The sequence below is a fragment of the Protopterus annectens genome, chromosome 17.part0, assembly GCF_019279795.1.
Source record: "Protopterus annectens isolate FY-2018-M chromosome 17.part0, PAN1.0, whole genome shotgun sequence".
Classification (NCBI taxonomy): Eukaryota; Metazoa; Chordata; order Ceratodontiformes; family Protopteridae; genus Protopterus; species Protopterus annectens.
This window is the reverse complement of record NC_056751.1, coordinates 374,218,275-374,244,383: the sequence shown is the minus strand read 5'-3', so window position 1 is coordinate 374,244,383 and position 26,109 is coordinate 374,218,275. Positions and strand designations below refer to the sequence as shown.

Here is a 26,109-nt window from a genome sequence, read left to right as displayed (position 1 = left end):
AAATTTAGTTGCTATTAGTAAAGAGACTGGAAATAAATGAACTGCTAATTGTAAAGGCCAATCTTTTGTATCAACCATTCTCTTACCAGATAACGCCTGCTCCCCTTGCCCCAAGTGAGCTGCAGCTGTCTTGACTCTCCAAACCAAGTCACACCATAAACAAACATGGCAAAGAACTGCATTACCAATGACACAAGAAACTAGTATGGGAAAAAATAAATCTGTAGGCCATTGGTACACCTCAAGGTCCTTTTGAAATTGCAATTTGGAAGGGCATAAGTACACAACATGCTTCCAGTGTCTGAGCTAATACCGACAAACTACCATACTGCTAATGATATACCTTACATATATAAAGTTGGCATAGTCTGCACACTGGAACAAATTAACACAATCCCCAGCAGACATTGGGAGGTACTAAGAAACAATTCCTCAAAGGATGGAGGCTAAATTTGAGGCTCTAGCTCAGATGCCATTCATACTGTAATGCTTAGCAAAGGTATGCAAGGAGGACCAAAGGGAGTGCTTTGTAACTGAGCTATTTTCTGTGACAAATGAGATGAAGAGTTAATCTTTCCTAAACCTTTCTGTTCTGTCATAGTAAAGCCTCAGCTGTTCATGCACATTTAGACCATCTAAATCAGTAGTCGCTTCCATTGCTAAATTCAAGAAAAAAAAATACTAGGAGATGAATGGACTTATCGACAATAGTATAGGTAGCCATTTTAGACATCACAGAAGGACTGGCTCAGAGTGATACTCTATCTTTATGAAAGATTAAATACGAATCTTTACAAAGATTGGGGTTTAACTCGGAGACTCCTCTGGCTAATGTAACAGCCACCAGGAAGTACAGTTGTGCAAGTAAACTTAACAGTAAATGTCTGAATTATCAATACTACAGTGATCTTAGCTATATGGGTTATATCCTGCCAAGGATATAAAGAGCTGTCCAGCTTCCAAAGCTTAAAGGCACCTTCAAGTCCACACAACCAGCTTAAGCAAAGCTGAAGAATAATAGTGGTTTGAGCACCAGGCCTTTCAAAACTATCATGCAAACAGATGGGGAACGTCAGAGCCCTGAAAAGGTCAATGCTAGGAAAAGAAACAAAGATTCTCAACTTGACAATAAAAAACATACAAAAACAGGTAGATGAAGGGAGGGAGTGTCTTCTGCAGCAGTGATCATTCTAAAGTCTACTGTTATTGCAAGCTCACTTACACAACTATACTATGCTCATCGTACTGGGTCACTGCTGCAGTAGCCTTAGCTATGTCGGTAAAACAGCTTAAACAGACCAGGAGAAGGAAGGATGAGAGTACAGAAGCCCCTACACAATGGTCCTACCAAAGCCTGTCCTAAACCTGGAGAAGGAATATATTTTGCAGTGCTTTGCAAAGTATGTACAGAGGACCAAGTTGCTGCTTCTAGAATACTTCCGTGTCAAACAAAAATCCACAGATGAAGTCAACACCCTAGAAGATCTGAGGAAGACAACAGTCGAAAGCGCTTATCGGATATCTTCAAGGGACAGTTTTGAGCTTTTTTATTTTATTTTCAAGTTGAAGTTTTATTCGTATTAAAGGACTACATTTTAATTGGAACACTTGTGGATTTCGTTGACTGGCCATCCTTGGCTGGATTTTCTGTCTTTTTCTGCTAACACCCTAGAAGAAGGTGCATGACCTGCCTGAAATTAACTTGTGATAAGTACAATGAAAGGTAATAGCATGGGACAACCATTTGGGAATGGTCTACTTTGATACAGGTTGCCCTTCTTACCTTCATAAGAAATTAAACTGATCAGAGGTACTGAAAGTATTATCCTGTCAAGATAGTATCAGAGTTGTCTGTGGACCATCCAATGTATGGAGTATCATGTCTCCCTCATTTGTAGGTTGTAGAAAACAAAAAAACAGGGACATGGATAGCTTGGCTCCAAGTAAACCTATATACCACTTTAGACATATTTAATGGAAGGTTAGTCCTTAAGGAAACCCTACTTTTGTGGAAAATGAGACAACGTTGACCCACCATGAGAGCTCGAAATTCAAACTATTATTGCAGAAGTCAGAGCAGAGAGAGAGTAAAACTGTTTTATATCTTAAGCCCCTCAAGTCAACCTGATGAGCTGGCTCAAATGGAGCAGTAGTCATTGTTCAAAGACAATAAATATTAAGACTTGGTATGAAACTTTTTTCAAAAACATTTTTACATGTGAATGTAATGAAAGTGGATGATCCATGGAACAGACATGCTGAAACAGCCAACAGATGTACTTTGATGGAGGAATAAGACTGGGAAGAGGATAACTCACACAAATATAGAACCACATAAAAACTAGCATTAAAATGTTCCTGGCTGTTGTCTTTGCACAGACTTTCTTATACATTTACTAACATATGATTTACTAGTAGCAGGTTTTCTTACCTCCTTTAACATCTGCTGCACAGAGTTGTTTGGAGATGGGATGCATCAAAAACGCACCCCGTCTTGTGTGACTAGGTCCACTCTGAGGAAGTTTATGGTAATTGCCCTTTGCCATTTCCAAAAGAAAGCAGAATCACTGTTGCTTGCCAGAAAGGAATCACAACTATAGCCTCTGGGGAGTCCTCTTCAAACTTCAGAATGACTCTGGATATTGGTGGAAAGGGTGGAAAAGCAGAGGAGTCAATACTGCCCAAGAAAAATAAAATGTGTCCCTCTTCCAGGCTTCTATGCACATACTCTTGATGCAGAACTTTGACAAATGACTTGTGTGACTGGAGGCAAAAGGATTTTAGGTGTTACCCACTACTGGATCAATTCTGGAAGACTCCCAGAGTCATTTCCATTTGTGAGGATCTGTCCTGGTCCTGCTTAGCTTGTCCACCACAAAATTTTGCTCTAACGGGGCTGCAAGCCGCCTGCACCTGATAGCCTGCTGAAAAGCTATATTCAAAGTTATCATGGCTAGTCCACACCATTCATTTATGCACCACATCATTGTGATGTTGTCTATAACCACTTGTAATGGTCCTGGAGATTACAGATGACGGAGTTAAGAGCACAGACGACTGCCAACATCTCTCACATTTATGTGCTTTGGTCCATCTTTTCTGTTCGAGACCCTCCACTTTTACCCCTCCACAAACACTGCTTTCCAAAGCAAAGTCTAACAGGTCTTTTACAGACCGTTGGAGCTGGAAGGGAAAATACAGACATGAAATGAAGTAAACTTGGTCTCCCCACCAAACAATTTCCCTTCTCATAAATCCCAAAACTGGAATCTAGTAAGTCGAGGGATGTTGATACAAGTACACTGACTAAGTACTACTAAATTTTTCTTGTGTGGTGTCCTGATACTAGGACTCCCAGTATCACTGATTCTTGTGATTCCTGTATCCTGAGAAATTCTCTAGCCAAGACTTTTACTTGAGTGGAAAAACTCAGGTATAAAGCTAGATAGATATCTATTTTTTCCTGTAGAAGAAAATGTATTTCTGCACAGAAAAATCTGAGAAAGACACTGCAAAAATTAGTAGTCTAACTAATGAAAACTGTGAATGCCTTGCATTCTACAGTAAGCTATCACTAGAGCTAGTCACTCTTTACACTATAGGAGCAGTGGATAATCCAAAGAGTAATGCAGGGAACTGAAATTGTGATCCAGAAACAGAAAACCTTAAGAAATGCCTGAAATCTGAAGATATAGTTAAAGGATAAGCATTTTTTAAAATCCAAGGTCAACAAAAAAACTAAATGAGGAATTAATAGTAATAGGTTTGGAAGAAAGCATTTTGAACTTGGGCAGCATCACAAACTGTTTTAAAAGGGAAAGCTCCAGAAGAAGTAGTCTCTGAATGTTTTCTTTCTTTGGCAACAGAAACATTCTTGAATAAAACCTTTTCCTACCTGAAGAGGAGGGACTGGTTCTATCCCACCCCCACCCTCATGTCAGCAGATGCCAAATGATTGGGGGCGGGGATCTGGCAGATGAGAAGAAATATCTTGAAACAGAGGGAGAAATTCCCACTACCATGTGTATCCAAGAAGAACCACTGTCAGAACCCATGTATCTGAACCACCTACTGCCAATGAAAGAAAGGGAGTCTCATATTTTTGTAAAAGTTTAAAGGGTTGCCGGGGGAATTTGAAGACAGCCATTCAAGCCTATTAAACTGCCCTTTATCTGGTGTGTGTGTGTGTGTGTGTGGGGGGGGGGTTGTTAGACTGTCCTTCATTCTGGGGGCTTCTCCTTTTTTCTTGGAACTTCCATACCATTACTTTCTAAAGGTCTGCTTACCACCAGCCTATTGCATCTGCTTATTTTGTTTTGTGTACAAAGTTGTAACTGTCGGAACATTTATTCTTTCTCGAGTTGCTGGAAGCATCTGTTTTTTTGACCAGCTAGTGCTTCACCAGCAGTGGATTTACTTTTGCAGCTGCAATTATTTGACTATTCTGTAATTCAGAGTAATTTTACAGCTTGTGTGTTATCTAACTCAAAGATCACTTGCATACAATTAGACTGGTTCGTAACAGCCTGCATTTCATTGCTGGACCCTGTGTTCTGAGAGACTGCTTTTCAATCTACCTGGAAATATACAGAGCTAAGTATATTTTTTTTGGTTTTAGAGTTTGTACTGTTAATTGTTGCTTATAGTTTTTCAGATCTCTGCTGAAAGTGTTTTGTCTCACACACCCTCCCTATTTCTGGCTCATAGTTTAAATTTAGTGGCTTTTGCAGTTGCCTGCCCCACTGTAGATTTGATCTGAGACACTCCCCCAGTCCCATCTCTTTACCACATTCTACCTAATAAACTCATTCTGCACTTACTTTTAGTCCTTTTTAATTTAAAATGCATTTTTAAACTGTGTTTGGTCTAATATTGCTACATACTCAAGTGTGCTAGCTTGCACTGCATGTGAAATGTTTTTACTGCTGTTGTAGCTACTTTTCTGTAAAAAAAATAAATAAATACTGTAAGCCTGTTTCCTACCTTTCCTGCAACTAGTGTACTCCAGATACAGATTTGCTGTATCCAGGACTGTATGTAAGCTGCTGAGCCCCCAAGCCTTTCTGTGTTGGAGGGAAGCCTTCTAGCTCATCAGTGGGAGTGGTAAGCACTAGGTAACCTGTCTACCACATAAGTAGTGGTTCTGGCCCAGAAACTGTAGTTATTGGCTGTTTGGGCAATCTTTTCCCTCTCTCTCTACTTTCTGATTTGAAAGCCTGCATTTGCACTTGTTTCTGTCCTGTAAATCGTCCAGTGCAGATACAGATTCTTAGTTTTAGCACTTAAATTTGCTTATTCGTGCTCAGCACTTGTTCAGAACTTGTAAGCACTAAATAAGCTATTAATTACTATAACACCCAACCTTCCTCATTACCTAAAGGAAAACAGTTTTTGTACTTACTTTTCTCACTTGCTTAGAGAAAAACAGCTCTTGTACTCACTTTCCTCACTTATCTAGAGGAAAATAGTTTTTTATTCAGGCATGTCCAAGGGTCAGCTGACAGTGTTCTCTCCTGTCTATCTGATGAATCTGGGCATATTGAGGCAATGTAGAAATTGCCTCATGTACACAGACAACCCTCTCCTCCTACCACCCAACACTACAACTTGAAAGAGATGCACTTATCTAGCCAAACTGGAGGTAAAGCTCTCTCCAACCAAGACTGAATTTGACAGTCAAGAGGAGAAGGTAAACATTTGCACCCCACCACACTCATCACAGTCTCACTAAATCTACACCACCAAAATCCACACATAGAAACACAAAAACATTTGCGGAGGCTCTCAATAATAATCTGTCTAAGCAACAAAGACCTCCAAAGCAGAAACACAAGCAACCTCCATCCCCCAACACAACCCAAATGACACACAGCCCACAGACTCAGTATCACTCAACCACAGCCAATAAAGCAAAACAACATACCCAACACACTAGTCATAGGTGACTCTTTAGTCAGGCACACTGATGTCCTACTCACCAGGCTAAACAAGGAGAAGGTTACTGTCAGCTGTCTGTCGGGTGCCAGGATCCGCTACATAACCCACGCATTCCGGTTGCCCCACAACAAGTACAAATATGACTCTGTCATTGTTCATGTTGGTGTGAATGACCTGAGATGTACCTCCCTGGACTACATGAAAAGAGACATGGAAGAGCTCTCCGATCTTGTAGCTCAGGCAGGTATGACCCTAGCCCTGAGTAGCATTCTGCCATCGCCCAGAATGATAACGCAGTACAAGGACAAAATGATTGACTTCAACAATTGGCTAAGCTTCTGGTGTCATTCTAAGGGGATCCAATATCTGTCTGCTTGGAATGACATGGTCGACAGACCACAATGCTTTGCCAGAGATGGTCTGCACCTGTCTCCCCTAGAATTCTGGATACTGGCTAAGGCTCTTGTCGCCCCTATAGTGCCTTTGTTAGGCAAGGTTCAAATGACAAATTCACCACCGTAACAGGAACAGGCAAGCAAAAACTGAGAGTAATACTACTCAATGCTAGAAGTCTAAATCTCAAAATGCACTCACTTGAGGCACTCCTTAAAATGGAGAACATCGATATCTGTGCAGTGACTGAGACCTGGTTCAAGGCTCCAGAGAGCACCCCTGCACTACCGGGCTATAACTCATACCACACTTTTCGGCCATTTAACCTGGACCGAACACCAAAGGCGGAGTTGTGTCCATATTCATTAAGGATATCCACACCTCAAGGCTAGTTGCTCAGCATAATGCATCCGAGGTTATCCAAGTGCAACTAACTCTGGGCAAAACTGCAATCCAAATTGTAGCTTGCTACAGATCCCCCACCATACCCCAGGATTTCCACTCCTCTTTTCTTGATGTACTGCAACCAAACACACTAATAATGGGCGACTTCAACTACCCCACCATTAACTGGGAAACCTACTCGTGTACCAACTCCTTAGCTCAACGCTTTCTGGAATTCATAAACTCCAATGCCCTGGAACAACTTATCCACACCCCCACCAGGGGCAACAACATCCTAGACCTAGTCATTACCAACATGAGTGACTGGTGTTCCACACCTGAAGTCAACTCCTCGTTGGTCCGATCTGACCATAAGCTAAGCTAATCACCCCTGATATCCACATCCGCCCCCATTAAGGAAAAGATGGTAAAATATTTTTCCAAAGCTAACTTCATGCTTCTTAAGAAAGAAGTGGTGAACTTCATGACACCCATGCAGATGGACGATACAGTTACAACTGATGAATCCTACAAAATGCACTCTATAAGCACTTACACAAGTGCATGGATCGTGCTATCCCAAACAGAACCAAGACGTTATCCTCCAAAAAAAGCAAGCCACTCTAGTGGTCCCCTGCCATAAGCAAACTGTACAACAGAAGGAAGAAACTGTTGCAAAAGAGAGTAAAATCCCATGAGTGGAGGAGCTCCCTGGTCAGCCTCAGTAAGAAGCTGAGATCCCCTTACAAGATCCTCCAAAGCTAGCTATGAAAACAAAATCGCCACTAATTCTAAGGACAACCACAAAGCATTCTATAGCTATGTCAAAACTCTCTATGGCAACACCCATATCTGCTCTGAGTTACAGCACAACGGCACGAAAATTACAGAACCAACTGATATTGCCAACATCCTGGCAGATAGGTTCAGTGCTAACTTTACCCCACCCCCACCCCTTAAAGGGCCCATATCTATACAGGAAGAATGCAGAGTCCCTGTAATCACAACTATGCAGGAAAAAGCTGCACTCTCTAAAGCCAAAAACACAGCATCCATGGGACCAGACAACATCCCAGGTTGCATTTTACACAAACTGGCTCCCCACCTAAGCACCATGTTCAATAACAGCCTTGCATCACGCTTTGTGCCCACTGAATGGCGTGCAGCAACAGTTATCCCACTCCATAAAGGGGAGCCACCACTGATCCCAGGAACTATCGCCCTATTAGCCTGACGAGCCTGGGCTGCAAGGCCATGGAACGCATCATGGAACTCGTAAACAAAGACATTGGTGACCTCCAAACTCTGGATCCCACCCAGTTTGGGTTTGTGAAAGGCAGATCATGCCTCCTGAACCTGATCGACTTCTTTGAGGCAGTCACCAAAGCCGCAGACGAGGCTAAGGTGGTTCACACAGCCTATCTTGACCTCGCCAAGGCTTTCGACACCATCCCCCATTCTGGAATTATAGCTAAATTCACTAAACTAGGTACAAATCCCTATGTCACAAGATGGGTTTCCAACTGGCTCACTGACAGAACCCACACTGTAAAAGTTGCAGACTACAAATCTGACCTCAAACCAGTGACAAGTGGAGTACCACAGGGTTGGGTCCTGGGACCTCTCCTGTTTGGTATCTACTTCTCTCAAGTACAGGCCAACACAGAAGGCCTCTAGCTAATGAAGTTCGCAGATGACTGCAAACTAGGAGCCATAGTAAAGTCCCCAAATGATGTGGATATCCTACAGAAGGACCTTGCTGAGACAGATGCCTGGTGTCAAAGCCATAGCCTCAAGCTCAATGCCAATAAGTGCAGTGCCATCCCCTTTGGTAAAAACTCTGTACCCATGAACTACCACATAGGCAGCAATCTACTTAACACCAAATGTGTGATGAGATCTTGGGACCTAGGTTGACAGCAGTCTTCCTTTGATAGTCACATCGCCACAGTAGTCAGAAGTCCTTCTATGTGGCACACCTCATCATAAAAGGGTTCTCATCCAGGAAAAAAAAAAAAAAAAAAAAAAAAAAAAAGAGGACATTGTTCCCCTCTACTCGACACTCATTAGACCCATTAGAGAGTACAACGCCCCTTTTGGGATGTACCTCAAAAGACATCTGCAGCAGCTGGAAAGGCCACAGAAGTACCTCACAAAGAGGATTACTGGCCTCAAACAAATGCCCTACACTGACCGGCTTAAAAAACTCCACCATTACTCCGTAGCATATCGCCTACTCTGAGGTGATCTCTGCCTAACATATAAAGCTATGTCAAACCCAGAGCTGTTGGACATGCTGCACCTAAAGAAATACCAATCCCTCCAAGCTACACACTCTAGGGACCTAAACCTTGTCATCACAATAAACAGGACATGCTGGAGGGATAGATTCCTGTCCCAGAGACTTCCCATACTCTGGAACAGGCTACCCCATCTATGTCAAGCAAAGTTCTTCATTAGCACTCTTCAAGAAAAATCTTGATGAGTGGATGGGAAATAGGAAATACACCCCAGGGATCACTTCTGTGTCTCTGCTCGATAGTGGCACAGGAAAATAACTTTCTAGGGTGGCGTAAGCCAGGGAACCTTGTTGGCTAGGCTTACGTAGGCCCTTGGGCCGATAGCCTAGTACCTACCTATGAACCTATGTTGAGGTATTATTAAACACCTTGACAATCTTGGAGAAGGAAGGCTGAAAAATCTGAGAAATTCCCTAAATCAGCTTGCCCCTCATCACATATTAAGGACCTCTGCAGCAAAAAATCCAAAGACTACCTTCTCTACGGAAGAATTCAAAATTTCAGCTTTAACATCTTCAGGAAGGTTTTAAGTAAGCAACCAAGCAAAGCTCTTCAACAATTCCAGGAGCAGAAGCCGAATCATAAGCACATTCCAAAGAGTGGGTAGTCACTTGACATGCAGAAGTAATAAGATTACACTAAAATGATTTTTCCACAAAAGTTGAAAGTGCCACAACATTCCTCATACTCAAAAAATGCAAGCATAAACTTTAATATATGAGCTTGACAACTGAGAATTCTACAAATAAGTGTTGCAAAATAAAGTTTCCCCCCCAAATCTATCAAAATCTTTCCCATCTGTACAAGAGGAGGAAATGGCACTAACCAGCTGTCTAGTAGTGTTTACCAGAGAAATCACTGCTTGGTCTGATCTGGGGTTAAAACATAAAAACTTGTAAGACTAAGGAAATTTAAACAATCTGCTTTCTTGGTGTCAGCAGGCTGACTGTTAGGTAAGTTACAGGATACAATAAGTACATCCATTAAAGCTGAAAGAACAGGAGTAGGCCCAGGATATTCCAATTGCAGTAAACCACATTAACCTCTTAACAGACAGTGGGATATCATCATGCCAATCACTGAAACAACTGTTTCATTCTGTTGATTGTTTCAGAAAAAGAAAATCCTTCCAAGGGAATGTGAGAAGCCACACTTTACTCAAACAATCAGAAACTTGAGGGGTGGGGGATTGTCACTTCACATTTGTTTTGTGATTCAAAATCTTGAACCTCCTCAGAAAAAGAGGAATCAATTTTTCTTTTTGCAGAAACTCCTAACTGGAGGGGTCAACAGCCTCAGCTAAGCCTGGAGTCAAACCTAATAAAGTCATTGCCAAAGGTAACTAAGACAGGAAAAAACATAGGTCTAATTTTTGATTATTTTTGACAGGAATTTCTAAAGCAGATCTACTTTTGACAGGCATTACAGTCTGGCTAAGAAAAGATGTACCCACTGCTCATTCTTCCAAAACCATAGATAGTGATTAGTCCTTGTCCCCAAGGGAATCAAACAGACAGAGAACATGTCTAACCCCTAGTCCCTGGTGGCTGTAGGGACTACACCAGAGGGAGACAACAAATACATAAATGGTCTGAGGAACTAGAAGTGTCCACAAAAGAGTTCCTCATATACGGCTGAGGCACTTTAGTAGCCTGATTAAGTAGCAAAGCATACTTGTTATTTCTTTTTTCTTTTTGTGGCTAAAACAGCCAAGTAGATTGTTCAATAGTAAAGCTGATAAATATGTCAGCTTTTCAAGAAAATCCAGCAGCAGTAGTCACAATGAAACGCCATTTTTTTTTTTTTTTACCAAGAACATTTTGAATTAGTTTTAACAAACCTTTACCAACAAAATTTACAAGTACAGTAGAGAGTCAATTATCCAAACTAAGTGGAACTGAGGGTAGCTCGGATAATCAAACTGCTCAGATAATTACACATACAACTGAACTGGATAAAAAATTTCTAAAAATGTTTTTTACTGCATGCAGGGAATATACCTTTTTAACCATTCAGCAATTCCAGTGGACAATAAAGAATATTTTTTTTTAAAACAAGCGGGCTACAAGCTAAAAAAACACAAACAAGTGAATACATATGTTTACATATTCAGACTTTATGATTTCTCCTACCCAAAAACTTTGGAAGGCTACATTTAGATAATAGATGTTTCGGATAATCGATCCTCTACTATAATACTACTTTTTAACAGTTAAAGGTCAAGTGAGTGACAGTCCCCCCAAAAAAATTATCTTCAGTTTAAAATAATTTCACAGAAAAATGTACACTTTCTGTCATAAAATTAAAGTTGTTTCCCCCTCTGAAAGGAACTTATCTGCCCAGCAATGGAACAGCATTAGACAACCGTTGATCCTCAAAAGCCCACAAGAGAAGCTCCCTTCAGCAGCACAAAACTACAACAGCCTTGGCACCTAAAGTACTCTTTCTTCAGCTTTTTTCAAGCTAACAGTTTGGACATGTGGAAAGCACCCTTAAGCCTTGGAAGCTAGTCAGTTGTTACATCCTTGGCAGAATATAAGTCATATAGCCAAGTCTGTGTTACCAGCGATCAATATGAACACAGACGGTTTTCCAAGAAAAAACTCAGATCAGAAGAATGACCTGGTTCATAAGGAGGTAGGGTCAGCTTTTCTAAATCAAACGTTAGATACAAAGGTCGGGGACCATAAAGGAGGCCTTGAGTGAAATACACCTCTCACAAATGATCTAAAATGTCTTGTGAGATGACAAGAGTGAAAATTAAAACCAAAGTGAAAGGAGGATACAGCTGCTAGGTGTACTTTACTTGAAGAGCAGCTGGCTCCTTTTTAAAATCAGACTGACTGAAAACTAATTTTGTGTAACATTCCTAAAGTGTTAAGCATCAATATTTTCTTCAAATGCCTAATGGTGAAACTGTATCCATTTGCCTTTGTAGATTTTTCTAGTAGAAGGTCTTTGAGCCTCCAAGATGACATCCTTTACCTCTTATGGAAAGGATGGATCCTTGGTCACTACTGGAATTGGAGAAACCATGCTGTTAACCTAAGAGATCAAATGTCCAGAAAACGTTGACTAGAGAGGTGGTTCAACCTTGGTTGCTGTGGCAGGAGACAGGGCATTTTTAAAGGAGGACATGGCAGGGGCTACCATATTTGGCAATGCCAGAATGGAGCTATGAGAATTACCTTGGCCTTGCATATCCTTGCTTTCTGTAGGAATCATGAAATTAATGGGACGGGGGAATCAAGGAGAAGCCTCAGTGGCCAATTGTGAACAAATGCCCCTGCAGGGGGAAAATGGAGGAAAATTTGCAGCATTTGGGGTTTGATGGTGTAGCAGAGAGATCACAACAAGAAACTTGCCAAACAGAAAAAATACTGTGGGCTATTAAATTCTCAAAAGACAATTTATGAGGGTACAATATTGCCTCTACAACCTATTCAGAATTACGTTGGATATCCCTGAGATGTGTGTTGCTATGAGAACGCAATGTGAATCTACAGTTCATTCTCAGACTTCAAATGCTCATCGCCTTTCAAAGACAGTAAGGATGAGTTCCTTACAGTTTGTCGCCTGGCCTGGTGTTTTTACTCTATGTGAGTGGTGGACACAAATTATCTAGCCTGCACATTTCACATGCTTTTTTTCCCCTTCATTGGTTAAATTGTCTCTTGAGTGATATTTAAATACACAATGAAATTCTGGGCCTCTGTCTGAAAAGATTTGAAGCCTGTATGAACTGAAGCACTGCTGGTGATTCCCTGATGCGTTTCCCACACACCCTCCTGATCTGCTTTTTAAACCTGGTGATTTTAAGCTGCCCACCCCTACTGCAAATTCAGCTTAATAAGCTCCTCCCTTTCTACACTGCTGTTGATATCCTGAATTATTTGCCTTTCCTTGTGCTTGTACTGAAAAAGTGCATTTTGCTTCTTGTTGTCTGTTCTAATTGATCAGATTTCATTATCTAGCTAGGTGCTGGATAAAGTAGTGTATTTCTACACTCTAGCAAAGAACTGTTTTTACACAAAAGAGGTCAGTGGATTTTCCAGCTACTGCACTGGAAGGTAGCCTGGTCTGTTGAGGTTGGGGAAACACCTGAGATTTCTGAATGTAGTTTTATTGGCTGGTGGGCTTATTCGTCAGCTTATCCTGTTTTTTGTGCCATAAATTCTGTATAATTGAGAGGCTCTTGGCTCATTTATTCAAAGCTAAGTACTTCTGAATAATCACACTTTTATAAGCTGTTTACAAGTACACTGCTGTATCTACACCTAGGTTTGTTTGTGGTAGCATCTCACTCCAGATGCTCCTTTACTGTGCTTTTGCATTCAGAGGACTGGGACTGTTCATCTCATCCTGTGGCTGTAGGTATTTACCTGGTCTGTCTGAGCCGGGAAACTCACAAAAAGGCTCAAGTATTTATTTTTTTTTTTTGGCGCTTCTCTGCACTTGATATGCACTGTTCTGATACCTAGATAGACCTGTTGAATCTAGCCTGTTACTGATACACACGAGCACTAAACTAAGCATCTTGCATTAAGAAGGGCAAAACTGCACCCTTGTGGCAGAAGAGTGTGGATCCGGTCTTGTCTGAGCTGGGGATTGCTGGAGGAAGGTTCACTGTGTGCTTTCCTACAGGTAGATTAGCTTAACAATGTTTTAAATTTCACCTGTATGTAAGCCTCACATTTGTGCGTTGCAGCTCATCGTACAACAGGGATTAGGCGTGGGCTGTACAGACACAAACACCTTGAAACTCAATTTTTCCTCATTGTCAGTGGAACCCTCCCAAGCTTCCCTACTGCACTACGGGTGCACTGAGCAGTGTTGCCACACTTAATCCATAGTCTTCAATAGAACAAGCACCTTTGTGAGTCCTAGCACAATAACTGGTCAAACTAGCCCACTCCCTTCCCTAATAGTACATACCAGTAAAAAACTGGTTATAATGTACAGGCAGTTTCCCATCATTTCACCAGCCAGCCTGACTGACACTGACATCCTGAGGCAATGTAGCAATTGCCTCATGTATACTGACAATCACTTAATCCTAAAACAAACAAAATACCCTGTGTGAGAGATGTAATTACACTATGAAATTAGAATCAATTATCTCACACAACAACAAACCGGACATCAAACAGGTTATCAAGCACACACACTTTACCTCTCACACAAAATGAGATCATGACACACAAACCAACATACACGGAGGTACCTGCTAGAAGCCTACCAAAAGACCAGAGACCCCCTAAACGTAAACGACTTGTACACACTGCTATGCAAATAGAAACCACTTCACATAACACGTACACCAGTGTCTCAGCAAATAATCTCTAAGGCAAAACATCTCAAAACCTAACGTTCTGGTCACAGGTGGCTCCACAGAGATGTCCCCCTCACCAGGCTGGACAAGGAGAAGGTCAGGGTCAGCTGCCTGTCATGTGCCAAACTCCATCAAATCACACATGCACTCAAGTCACTCAATAACAAGTACCGCTATGACTGTTCTACTCCATGTTGGGGTGAAAGACTTGAGAGGTACCTCTCTGGACTATAAGAAGAGAGCTATGACTGAACTCTCAGGTTATGTGTTCCAGGCAGGTATGACCATAGCCCTAAACATCACTCTACCTTCACCCAAGAAGATGCCACAATATAAACAAAAAACAGACTTCACCAATTGACTTAGCTTAAGGTCTTGGTCTAAGAGGATCCGGTACATGTCAGAGTGGAAAGACATGGTCAACAAGCCATACTGCTTTGGCAGAGATGGCCTGCACCAGCCTCCTCTAGGATTTTGGATACTGGCAAAGTCACTTGCCTCCCCCACAGTTTCTTTTTTAGGCAATGGCAAAACAAAATTTCTGACATAACACAATCCACTCGAGACAAACTAAAGGTTCTACTGCTTAATACTAGGAGTGTAAGCATGAACCTGCACTCACTGGAAGCACTCCTCACCTTGGAAGATGCAGACATCTGTGCAGTCACCAAGTCATTGTTCAAGGCCACGCTGACAGCACCCCAGTTGTGCAAGGCTATAATGCCTTCCACACATTTAGACCTCAAAATCACCATGAAAGAACCAAAGGTGGAGGTGTAGCCATCTTCATTACAGTACAGTACACCTTGAGACTGGTTAAACAGTATGACTCTCTAACTACTCCATGTCCATTTAATTATAGGAAAAACACCCTACTATATCACTGCTAGCTACAAGTCCCACACCATGAACCAAGAAAAGCATACCGCCTACCTAGCCTTATTGCAGTCACTTGCCCTACAGTCCCAACAGCTTAGTCATGAGAGATTTCAGCTATCCTTCCATTGACTGGTGACATACATGAGCATGAACATGCTCGCCCAGTGGTTCCTGGACTTGATCAATACAAATGTTCTGGAACAGACAGTCTGCAGCTCCACAAGGGGCTCAAAATGTCCTACACATAATACTCACCAAATGGGGGGGGGGGTCAAAGCTCTACCTACTGTGTGATGCCCTCCTTGGTAAGGTTGGATCATAATTGGATCATAAATCAGTATCTTTGAAGTAATTACTGAACCAGTTACCACCACAGGAACAAAAAAATAAAAACAACAAAGCAAACTACAGTCTACTAAACAATGGTACAAAAAGTTTTATATCCTCTGCAATCATAGACAATGACTCCTATGCATAGGTGTACAACAAATGCCCTGTATAAAAACACTTTAGCAACTGTACAGACTCAGTTGTGCCTGACCAGATCAAAAACAGGTCCTCCCGATAAAACAAGCCATCCTGGTGGACCTAAAGTATAAAGAGGTTATATAACAAAAGGAAGAAACTGATGTTTAAGAACAAAAGGAAACTGACTCAGCTTGAACAAGCAAATCGGAAATCATGTAAAGTCTTCTAAATATAATTAAGAAGGCAAAATAGCATCCTTTTGCCAAGAGTAACCGTAAGGCATTCTTTACCTACATCAGAAATTTAAAAGGGAATGCCCAGCTATGTGCCAAACTGGTAATACATGCTACCATTCATAGTATACCAGAGGAAACTGCCAACCTGCTAGCTGACCCCTGTTACCACCAGCCATACCTAAGCCTAGCCCCGTCCCCACCAGCCATACCTCAAAGCATACCTCACACCAGTCCTCTGACTAGTATGTATGAGATCAGGTCATACCTGCACTCTCAAAGGCCAAAAAACATGGCCTCAAAGGTCCCAGATAACATTTCAGTTTGCTTATTAAGCAATTTAAAACTAGACTTAGCAGACCCACTTGGCATTCTCTAACCAGAGCCTGAAAACAAGCTTCGTTCCACAGAGTGGAGACAGCAACAGTAATCTCCTTGCACAAAGAGGGGCCCATCAGCCAACCCTGGGAACTACAGACCCCGAAGTCTAACCAGCCTCCTCTGCAAGGCCATGGAAAGAATCTTCCTGGACCTTATCAGCAAAGACATAGGCAACCTTCAGACTAGACACAACCCAGTTTGGCTTCATTAAGGGTAGATCATGGTTATTAAAGCTAGTAGACTTCAAGAAAGTCACCAAAGCCCTGGATGAAAGTAAGATGGTGCATACTGCCCATCTCGGCCTAGCCAAGGCTTTTGACACAATCCTCCACTCCAGTATCACTGAGAAACTCTCCCAGCTGGAGATTAACCCTTTTGTCACTAGATGGGTAGCCAACTGGCTCACCGACAGAACAGTGTCAAAGTTGGTGACTTCACCTGTACCAGTAGACCTGTCATGAGTGGCATACCACAAAGATCTATGCTGGGCCCTTTACTGTTTGGAACCTACTTCTCAGAAGTCCAGGCTAAAGTAGTTCACTGATGATTGCAGACTGGCTGCAATCATTGAAACCCCCCCACAATGTTAACGTATTACAGGAGCTAACACAGACAAATGACTGGTGCCAAAGCCACAGTCTGAAACTAAATGCAAAAACTGCATTATCATCCCCTTTGTCAAAGCGGAATTCTCTGCTAATTACAAACGTTTGGGAACACAAGTAGACAGCAATCTAAACTTCGACCACCAAGTTTCCACAGTGGTAAAGAAAGCTTTCTACATTGTGCATCTCATAAGGGCAGGTCTAAAGATATTAAAACTCCACTACACTAAGCCCTCATCAGACCATTAATAGAGTACAATGCTCCCCTTCTGCATGTATCTCACCCAGGGTTGCCAGATTTCCGACTGGCCACGTAGGGACAAACAAAAGTGAGGACTAAAAAAAAAAAAAAAAAAACGGTCTTCCTTCCACACCAGGGTCTTTAATGCGGAACATCAGAGTTCCGCATTAAACAAAAGTAGCTCTGTGTTTATTTTTTATTTGATTGGCCCGGGCCAATCAAAAATAAATAAGCACGGAGCTGCTTCTGTTTAATGCGAAACATCGCAGTTCCGCATTAAACAGAAGTAGCTCTGTTTCGCAATTTTTTGATTGGCCCATATACCGGTATACGGGCCAATCAAAAATTGCTAAACACGGAGCTACTTCTGTTTAATGCGGAACATCGCAGTTCCACATTATATCCGCGGTGGTGGTGCTGCAGTAGCATTGTCGCTTCACAGTAAGATGCTGTCTGGTTCGATTCTCAGCTAGAGCGTCTTCTGCGTGGAGACATGCGTGAATGGGCGTACCTTCGTTGAAGGTTGTGCGACAGGGCTGGCAACTCGGCACGTAAAAAATCAACTGCCAATCATTAGCAGACCGGAGTTCCGCTGTGGCGACCCCTAACCGGGAAAAGCCAAAAGATACATACATCGCAGTTCCACATTGAACAGAAGTAGCTCTGTTTTGTGATTTTTTGACTGGCCCATATACCGGTATACGGGCCAATTAAAAATCGCTAAACACGGAGCTACTTCTGTTTAATGCGAAACTGTGATGTTCCGCATTAAACACAAGAAGCTCTGTGTTTAGCAATTTCTGATTGGCCCATAGGTGGGTGGGCCAATCAAAAAAAAAAAAAAAAAAAAAAAAAACAAAGCGGAGGCTTCCCGGGATTTAAACCAGCAGTGCAGGACTCGGGATCAGGCTGCTGATCTCTGGACAGTCCCGCCCAAATAGGGACGTCTGGCAACCCTGATCTCACCAGACATCTGCACTAGATGGAGAGACCATAGAGGTTTCTCACCCAAAAAAAATACAGGGCCTCCAAGCCATGACTGGTTTAGATAGACTAAAAGCTCCGTCACTGTACTCTGTATCATATAGGCTGCTGACAGGTGACTTGTGCCTGGCCTACAGGGCAGTCTCTGACCCTGCCCTGATGGATATGATGCACATCCACAAGTCAAATGGCACAACAGTCACTCGCTCTAGGGATCATAACCTAACCTGTGACATTAACAGAACATGTTGCAAAGATGGATACATCTCCCAGAGATTGCCGCTACTCTGGAATAAACTTCCAAATGACGTGAAGCAGAGCTCCTCAATGACCCTACTCAAGCACAACCTGGATAAATGGATGGGAGACCACCAGTTCACCCCAGGAAAGGCACCCATGTCCCTCATGAACATGGGTAGTCAAGTGTTCATCATTGATTCGCTCTGCAAATTATGTCCATCTAACCAAGGACAATTCAGGCATCTTAGAATTAACCATGGCTAGGCTTGCAAGGGCTCTAAGGCCGTCAGCCTATTAACCTCCTATGAACCACACCACTGCCATTGTTGTCAAACTGGACTGACATTGGTCCCTGGAGTACTGATCTTGAAATGCCTGCAAAGCTAGAAAGACTGCTCTCATTTCCAAGACAATGATGTGGAATTTGGCCCAATACATTATTTCACATTCTTTGGACAGATCTGTTTAAGAAATGCTTCTCCCCACCTCAGTAAGGATGCTTTCCTGTTACTATGGCTGGCTGGGTGAACAGCCTAACCTCTGCCAAATTCTGCACATTTTCTTTTGCAAATCATACAGAATCTGATAATCTGAGACATGTCATCTGTAAAACCACACAAAACAAAATACTAGCCACTCAAAGTATTCAGAGCTGAGCTCATTTTATGTAAGTATCTGGTACCTCGGCATTTCGCCATCCAAGCTACCATGAAACAAGTGAAAATGTTCAGCAACAGGACTGTTAAAATTCCCCTTTCTGACATCTCCTAGATGTTCCATAATTCTAACCTCAACCATTCTTTTGGTCTGGCCCACATACCACTTAACTTTGTTTCAACCACACCCCAAAATGTATACCACCCCACAGGACCTGCAATCAAATTGTGCCCTAGAAATAAATCTCTTTGCATTAATATAACTGTCAAATTCTTTACCCTTTAACACAGCAAACAATGTTTGCATGGGAATGTCCCTACTTTGTCAAAATTTACACAAACCTGCCTGACATTAAGCAACTTGTTAAGATTTAAATACCTTCCAAAAGAAAATTTAACATGTCTAGGGTATAAGCCACCATACTGTTCATCCCTGTATACAAGATGCCAAGAATCCTTCACCAACTTACTTAAAATATCTAAAAAAATGGGGAAGATTTTGTTACAAAACATATGTCCTTCTTGTCCGTCTCATTGCCCTGATGATCCCTAATTTCATTATCTCCTTTTCCAATGCCTACCAAAACTCACACTGTTTTCATGCTTCAAAAACCTATCATTAACTTTATCATCCCCACCACACACCCTCTTAATAGCATCATCCAACGTATGCTTACTGTACCCTCTCATTAATAATCTTTCAACCACTTCCTTAAGCTTAACTTCCTTAAGATTATCTTCAGAAGTACTACGTAGGGTGTGCTTAATTTCACCTAGTGGAAGAGAACTGATGAGGTGTGGTGGATGCATGCTACTTGCATGCAAGAAATTATATTAATAGCCGTGGGTTTACTGTAAGGTTAAAATTGGGTTTTACCATACTCATCCACATAGAAGTCCACATTAAGGAATTCTATGTTGTTCTTTCGGCATTCAAAAGAAAACTTTAGTCCATGCAAATTCCTACTTACTTCCGCCATAAACACTGAAAATTCAACCACAGAACCTCTACAAACAAAAAGTAGGCCATCAACAAACTTTTTATATAAGATGACATTCTTCCTAAAAGATTCAGTACTACAGATGAATCTCTCTTTAAACTCCCCATATACAGAACTGCATAGGATGGAGCATATGGTACACCCATGGCAGTCCCTCTCTTTTGTAAAGACTTCACTCTCAAATACAAAATAATTGTGTGTCAAACAAAATTCCAAAAGTCTGACCACAAAAGCAATACATTGACCCCCTCCCATTACATTCCAAATAGCCTCCAAACCCATTTTGCAATGTTGGTGTATAAAGCACTGACATCTACTACAACCCAATAATAGTCATTACACCATTCCACTTATGTAACCAATTGACTTACCTCCAGAGTACTTTTAACATGTGCAGGCACCACACCTAAATACTTTTTAAATAAGGAATCAAGAAAAATACCCACATTCTCCAAGTATGAATTTACCCCTGACACTACAGGCCTTCCAAGCGGGTTGGTTACATTTTTAAGAACCTTAGGGATGGCATACAAAATTGGATCAACAGGTTTAGCAACATACAACCTCTTAACATCAGCAGAATAAAAAAAAAAAAAAAAAAAAAACAAGCCTTTCCCCCCTCTCCAACAGTTCCAGTAATGATGCATTAAAGTGCTTAACTGGATTGCTCAGCAATTTAACCTACTCCTCCTCATTCCTTAATAAATTTCTAACCATGGCATTGCACTTGTGTCTTGATAAAATCACCCAGTTACTTGTTTGAACACATTATTCAGATGACCCCCTCAGTTGCTTTAAAGCCTGCCATTTCTGTTTTGTTAAATTAAAATGTTTCTTAGCTTTTTGAAATGTATAACACTCGAACACAAGCTTTTTAAGCAACACCTGTTCAAACAAAACTACAGCAGGGGAAAACTTAGGAGGAGAAAAAAAACTCTTGCATTTGACAATTTAGGAACAAATAACTTGTATCCTGCACCAAAAAAAACATGATCCATCACATGGATGAATAGCCTAACCTCTGTCAAATTCTGCACGTGTCCACTATGCAAATTGTCTTTTGCAAATCATACAGAATCTGATAATCTGAGACATGTCATCTGTACCCTGGGCTCAATTGAACTAATAAATGTCCACTGAAGAAGGCTCATGTGAAGCCAAGCCTATGGATCTGTTCATACAGCCACTGCCATGAGGCCCAGTACTTTCAGAATCACTGCTGCATCTAGATTTGGGTGTGTCTAAAAATCCTGACTGCATGCACAATGACTGATCTTTCTGGGGACAGTACTGCCACTTGCTTTATGGAATCCAGCTGGCAACTTATGAACATGATTCCAGCTGAGACTGTGGATGACTGACAAATCCCCAAGAACATGCATAACTGGGGCAAGCATCCCCTTGCTGAAATGGAGGTGATATTTTATAGTGGCATCAATAAGCCAGTCATCCAGGATAAGGAACTATCTTGAGTCTTAGCAGTCAAATGTGGGCCTTGACTGTGGGGAGTCTTAAGTGTAGCACTTAGACCTGGAAATATCTAGCCCCTACTTGAAGCAAAGAAATCTCCTGCATATCCTAGCTTTCTGATAAAGAGGAAAGCATTCTTAAGATCCAGCTATCACATCCAATCCCTCTCTGCAGGCACAACAGAATTGACTGTACAGTGACTATTTGGAATGCTTTCTTAAAAAAACAAGAACCTGGAGTAATACCTAGACCCTCTGTGGTCTGGTGTACTCAAACTGCTCTCTTTCTGTAGAAGATAGTTTTAAACTTCTTTCTGCCACTTTTTATTGTTGGTGGAGCAATGAATGGGAAAGAGTGGTCAGTTTGGGCTTTTCCAAAAAAAAAATATTGAATAAGCACTGGACATAATTTCCCTGACCAGAGTGTCTTTTGTGAAGGTCAGTCATGCAAGACGATGTAAAAAGAGGCATTCCCCAGACTGCCTCCACGTGGGGAAGTCAGGCAAGCCTCTCAATGTTGGTGCTATTGAGACCCCAAGGGGGGATTCACAGCAGTCCAGTTGTTGCCAACCACCTCTACCTCTAGGACAGAGATTTCTGTAGTTATTACCACATTGGGAATTCCTATAGAAAGAAAAAAATGCTACTAGAGTCTGCCAAGTCTTCCTGAACTATAAATTAGTCATTTTTCGGTTTCTTCAAAAGACCAATGAAGAGAAGTGACCCTAACACCAGCATCAATTAAGAATTTACACTCCTGCTCACATTGTTGCAGTTTCACCTTGACCTTTTGCCTAGTAATCTCAAAAGCCCATTAAGCGGAGTCCAGCCTGATGCCACATTGTTAAACTTAATCCAGTTGCTCAATCCATTGCACTGTGAAGTCTCTCAAATAGAGGAGTGATGGCATTAACCCATCTGGCTCTCTGGTAGACAGAGATTTAGTGGATAGCTTTATCAGGGTCTTTAATACCTTACTGGTTAGATCCCTCTGAAATCTGTTCATAAGTGCCAAGTAATTTTTGGCTAGCTCTTAAACAACTTAACTGGCTTGAACTTCCCCATCTTCTCCTTTACAACCAGCTTATACTTGCATAAGATTCTTTAGAATCCTGAGTAAACCCCTGCATTACAAAACCTAATACATTCATACTCCAGTACTAGGGCCCTGCACTCCAGTAATAACCCCCTCCTACAAATCACTAAAGCCAACAACTTTGCAGGAATTTCTCTCTATTCTAATCTTACAGCTAAAAAATACAACACACTGCCCACTAATATAGCAGCTACTACATCCCTAGAATAGTTTAAAAAACCTCTAAAATCACACCTACAGGCTAACTGTATCAGTAACTGTGAATCCCCAGGCTAGTCTAACTTCACAGCTTTCTTGACTAACCTTGGTAAACAGCCCTTCCTTTTCTTTAGGTAAAAGACTTCACTATCATGCATGTTGCCATCCTCACACTTCTTGACGCACACTTTTAACTTATTATAGAACTAAGTTATAAGGAATGTTCTTTTGTCTCTACTGTTGATTATGTTTCATCACTGTACCTGTATATTGTACTATATCCCAACTTACTTTTTAGTGATGTACAATTTAAAGTACATGTACAGCTTAAAGTGTATTTGATGTATAAATTCAATGTGTAATGTTTCCAAAAACTGATTTTTGTGCTTTACTAATCTGTGTTATTGTGGAGCTTTTCTCCCCAGGCCTCCAGTGAAAAAGAACTTGTGTCCAGTCGAACTTACTCGGTAACCAAATCTAAAATAAATAAATTAAATAATTAATTAATTTAGGGATCTAATGGAGAAAGTACTTGAATCATATACAAGCTTGCCTAACCTAACCATCATCAGAGTGCTCATTCTCTGAGACTTTAGTGGCTAGTGATACAATAAAGAGGTCCCTTGCTGCAATGAGACCAGTCCATAGGAATTCGGAGCACCCAGTCAGGATTACTAAATACTGGTTCAATTACATCTAGTTCTTTCCATGCTTTTGTGCAGGTCATACCTACCATAGTTTATATCTTTTGGTGTTACTACTTGAGCCACTGGGGTGGGGGGCTCCATTACTCTTGGAGGATGTCTTTCTCGGGAGAAGAGGGGTCTAAAGCACAAGATCCCCTCAGCCTCATTTCCAAAATTTCACCAAACTTGGTATCCACCTGAGAGGATTACGGGGGAACAACTCCCTCGTCCAAATCAGAATCTGGGCAGGGAGACTGACAGGGTATATAGGTGCTTCCTCCTGCAAGTCCTCTTTATGTAAGGGCATGGAATTCATGTGAGCTCTCCCCAGAATAAGGAATCACAGATATTGGAAGTCTAGAAGATGCACAAGATCTTCTGTCCATGGATGGTGATGGGGGTGCAAGAGCGAAAGCAGGCAGGTGTCCAATTTCTATGGTATTCACGAGTGGAATAGAGAAGAGTTTTACCATATCACAAAGAAACCTAATCTTGTCCTCTTGACAGACAACACTGTCGATGTTGTAAGGGCTTGAGTCCTCAGCATACAATGGTAAAAAAGTAGAGTTGTGTAAGTTACACTTCTCCATAAGACTAGACATTCAAATTAGTCACTGCTGTAGAAGCCCTTAGGCTACTTGGGTTGCTTGGTGCTTAGGAAAAACAAATGGCCAACTTCAAAAAACTCTGGCTCTCCCCCACTCCTTCACTCTAGGTGCTGACTGGCTAATCCCAAGAAGAGAAAAATCAGCAGTCTCAGTGAAGCTTTCTACAGGACTTTTGTCTATACAATGACAGAAGAGCCTAACAATCTTGAATCAAACAACTAATAAAATGAATACATATAAAACAAATACAACCCTACTTTTCTATATAGTTGTAGTTTATATGTAGAGTAGGGAGATGGGGGGTGGGTGTGGCTACTGAATTTGTGAAGAATTCGAACATCTCCTGTACAGCTCTCAAAATAATCAGGGACGCACATCACCAGAATTGGGGACAAATCCAGAAATAAATCAAGGACACTTTTTAAAATGTTAGCACTATTAACTCAAGATAATAACAGAATAATAGTGTATGAATTAATATATATTTTCTCAAGCAAAAGAAGTCTACACCACTAACTACGGTCATTATTTACTCAAGTATAATTCACACCTTTTCTCCAAAGGTCACCAGTTTTACAAGGGATTAACAGGGACAAAGCTAAACCTTCTTCTTTTTGGCTTTTCCCGGTTAGGGGTCGCCACTGCAGATCATCTGTCCACTCGGGTCAAAAAATCAGGGACAGCTAAATGTTACGATTTACTGTTATGGGTAAACACAACTGCACTATGTTTATCACTCCCACTGCTGCAGTAGCCCTTAGAATATGGCTTCATTAGCTAAGCCTAGCCAACCCAGGAGGAGGAGGAAAGATATGGATCCAAATACCCCTGGTGAATATATTAGTGGGTAGTGTGTTGTATGTTTCAGCTATAAGATTAGAAGAGAGAGAAATTTCTGCAGAGTTGTTGGCTTTAGTGACTTGAAGGAGGGGTTTATTACTGGAGTGCAGGACCCTAGTACTGGAGTTTGACCTGAATCTAGAAAAGGAATCCATTTTGTAACAATCTCTAAAAAAAAAAAAAAAAAAAAAAAAAAAAAAAAAAAGTGTGTGCAGAGGACCATGTAGCTGCCTTTAAAATTCTTCTAGAGTCCCCCTCTTTCCAGTATGCCATTGAAAAAGACATGTCTGTAGTAGATGTGCCTTGATATAGTACAGAATGGATTTGCCATGTTGGGAATAAAAAAAAAAAAAAAAAAAAAAACTGTGGACAACCACCTGGAAACTGTCCGTCTAAACACAGGATGTCCCTTTTTGCCCCTTAAGAAATGAACGGTTAATTAACTTTTCTGAAGTGCTCAAGTTCTCTCTAGAAAGTACCTGAGGTGCCTCTGCAGGTCCAGACTATGAAGAATCTTTTCTCCCTTTTTGTTTTGGGTGGAAAAACAGGAGACTGATGGCTTCAAAATAAAATTATGAAACAATTTCATTTTATTTATTGCCCTGCACTATAAAACTTATTATTTGCCCTATTGTCCTTCATCTAGTCTTCCTTCTTGCTAGATGGGTTCGGAGCCGATCCTCTGCTCCGACTCGGCCACTTACTATAGCTTGAGATCTCTTTACTGGCTGGAGGCTACCCCTTATCCCAGAATGCCAGCTACCCAGATCTCATTTGAGATAGCTATTTCTAGACATAATTATAGAAAATAATCCATTAATAGAACTGGATATACAGTTAACTATCATGGTTTGGTTGAGAAGCAACTAATAAAAGAAAATTAGCCAGTGAAACCATTGAGAAACTACTCTCAATCCTCGAGGAAGGGGGACAGAAAGCGGGACGCAAGAAGGAAGGCGAGATGAAGGACAACTAACATGGAACATTATGGTAGGTACATAACTTCTTTATGTTAAGTTGTCCACACTCGCCTTCATTCTTGCTGGATGGGACAGAGTCTCTAGCACCTCAATCCTGGGTGGCTCATTGGAACAGACTCTTAAGAACCATGGAACCAAAGGAAGCGCTGCCATGGGAGACCACATCTACTTTGTAATGAGAAATTAATGTATGAGGAT

At 41.4% G+C, this 26,109-nt stretch overlaps 1 protein-coding gene across 1 annotated transcript in view; it reads right to left on the bottom strand.

Annotated features, from left to right (window-relative positions):
* Nucleotides 1–26,109, bottom strand: part of PTDSS2 (phosphatidylserine synthase 2) — a 1,400,831-nt gene that overhangs the window by 1,178,251 nt on the left and 196,471 nt on the right. The window lies entirely within an intron of this gene.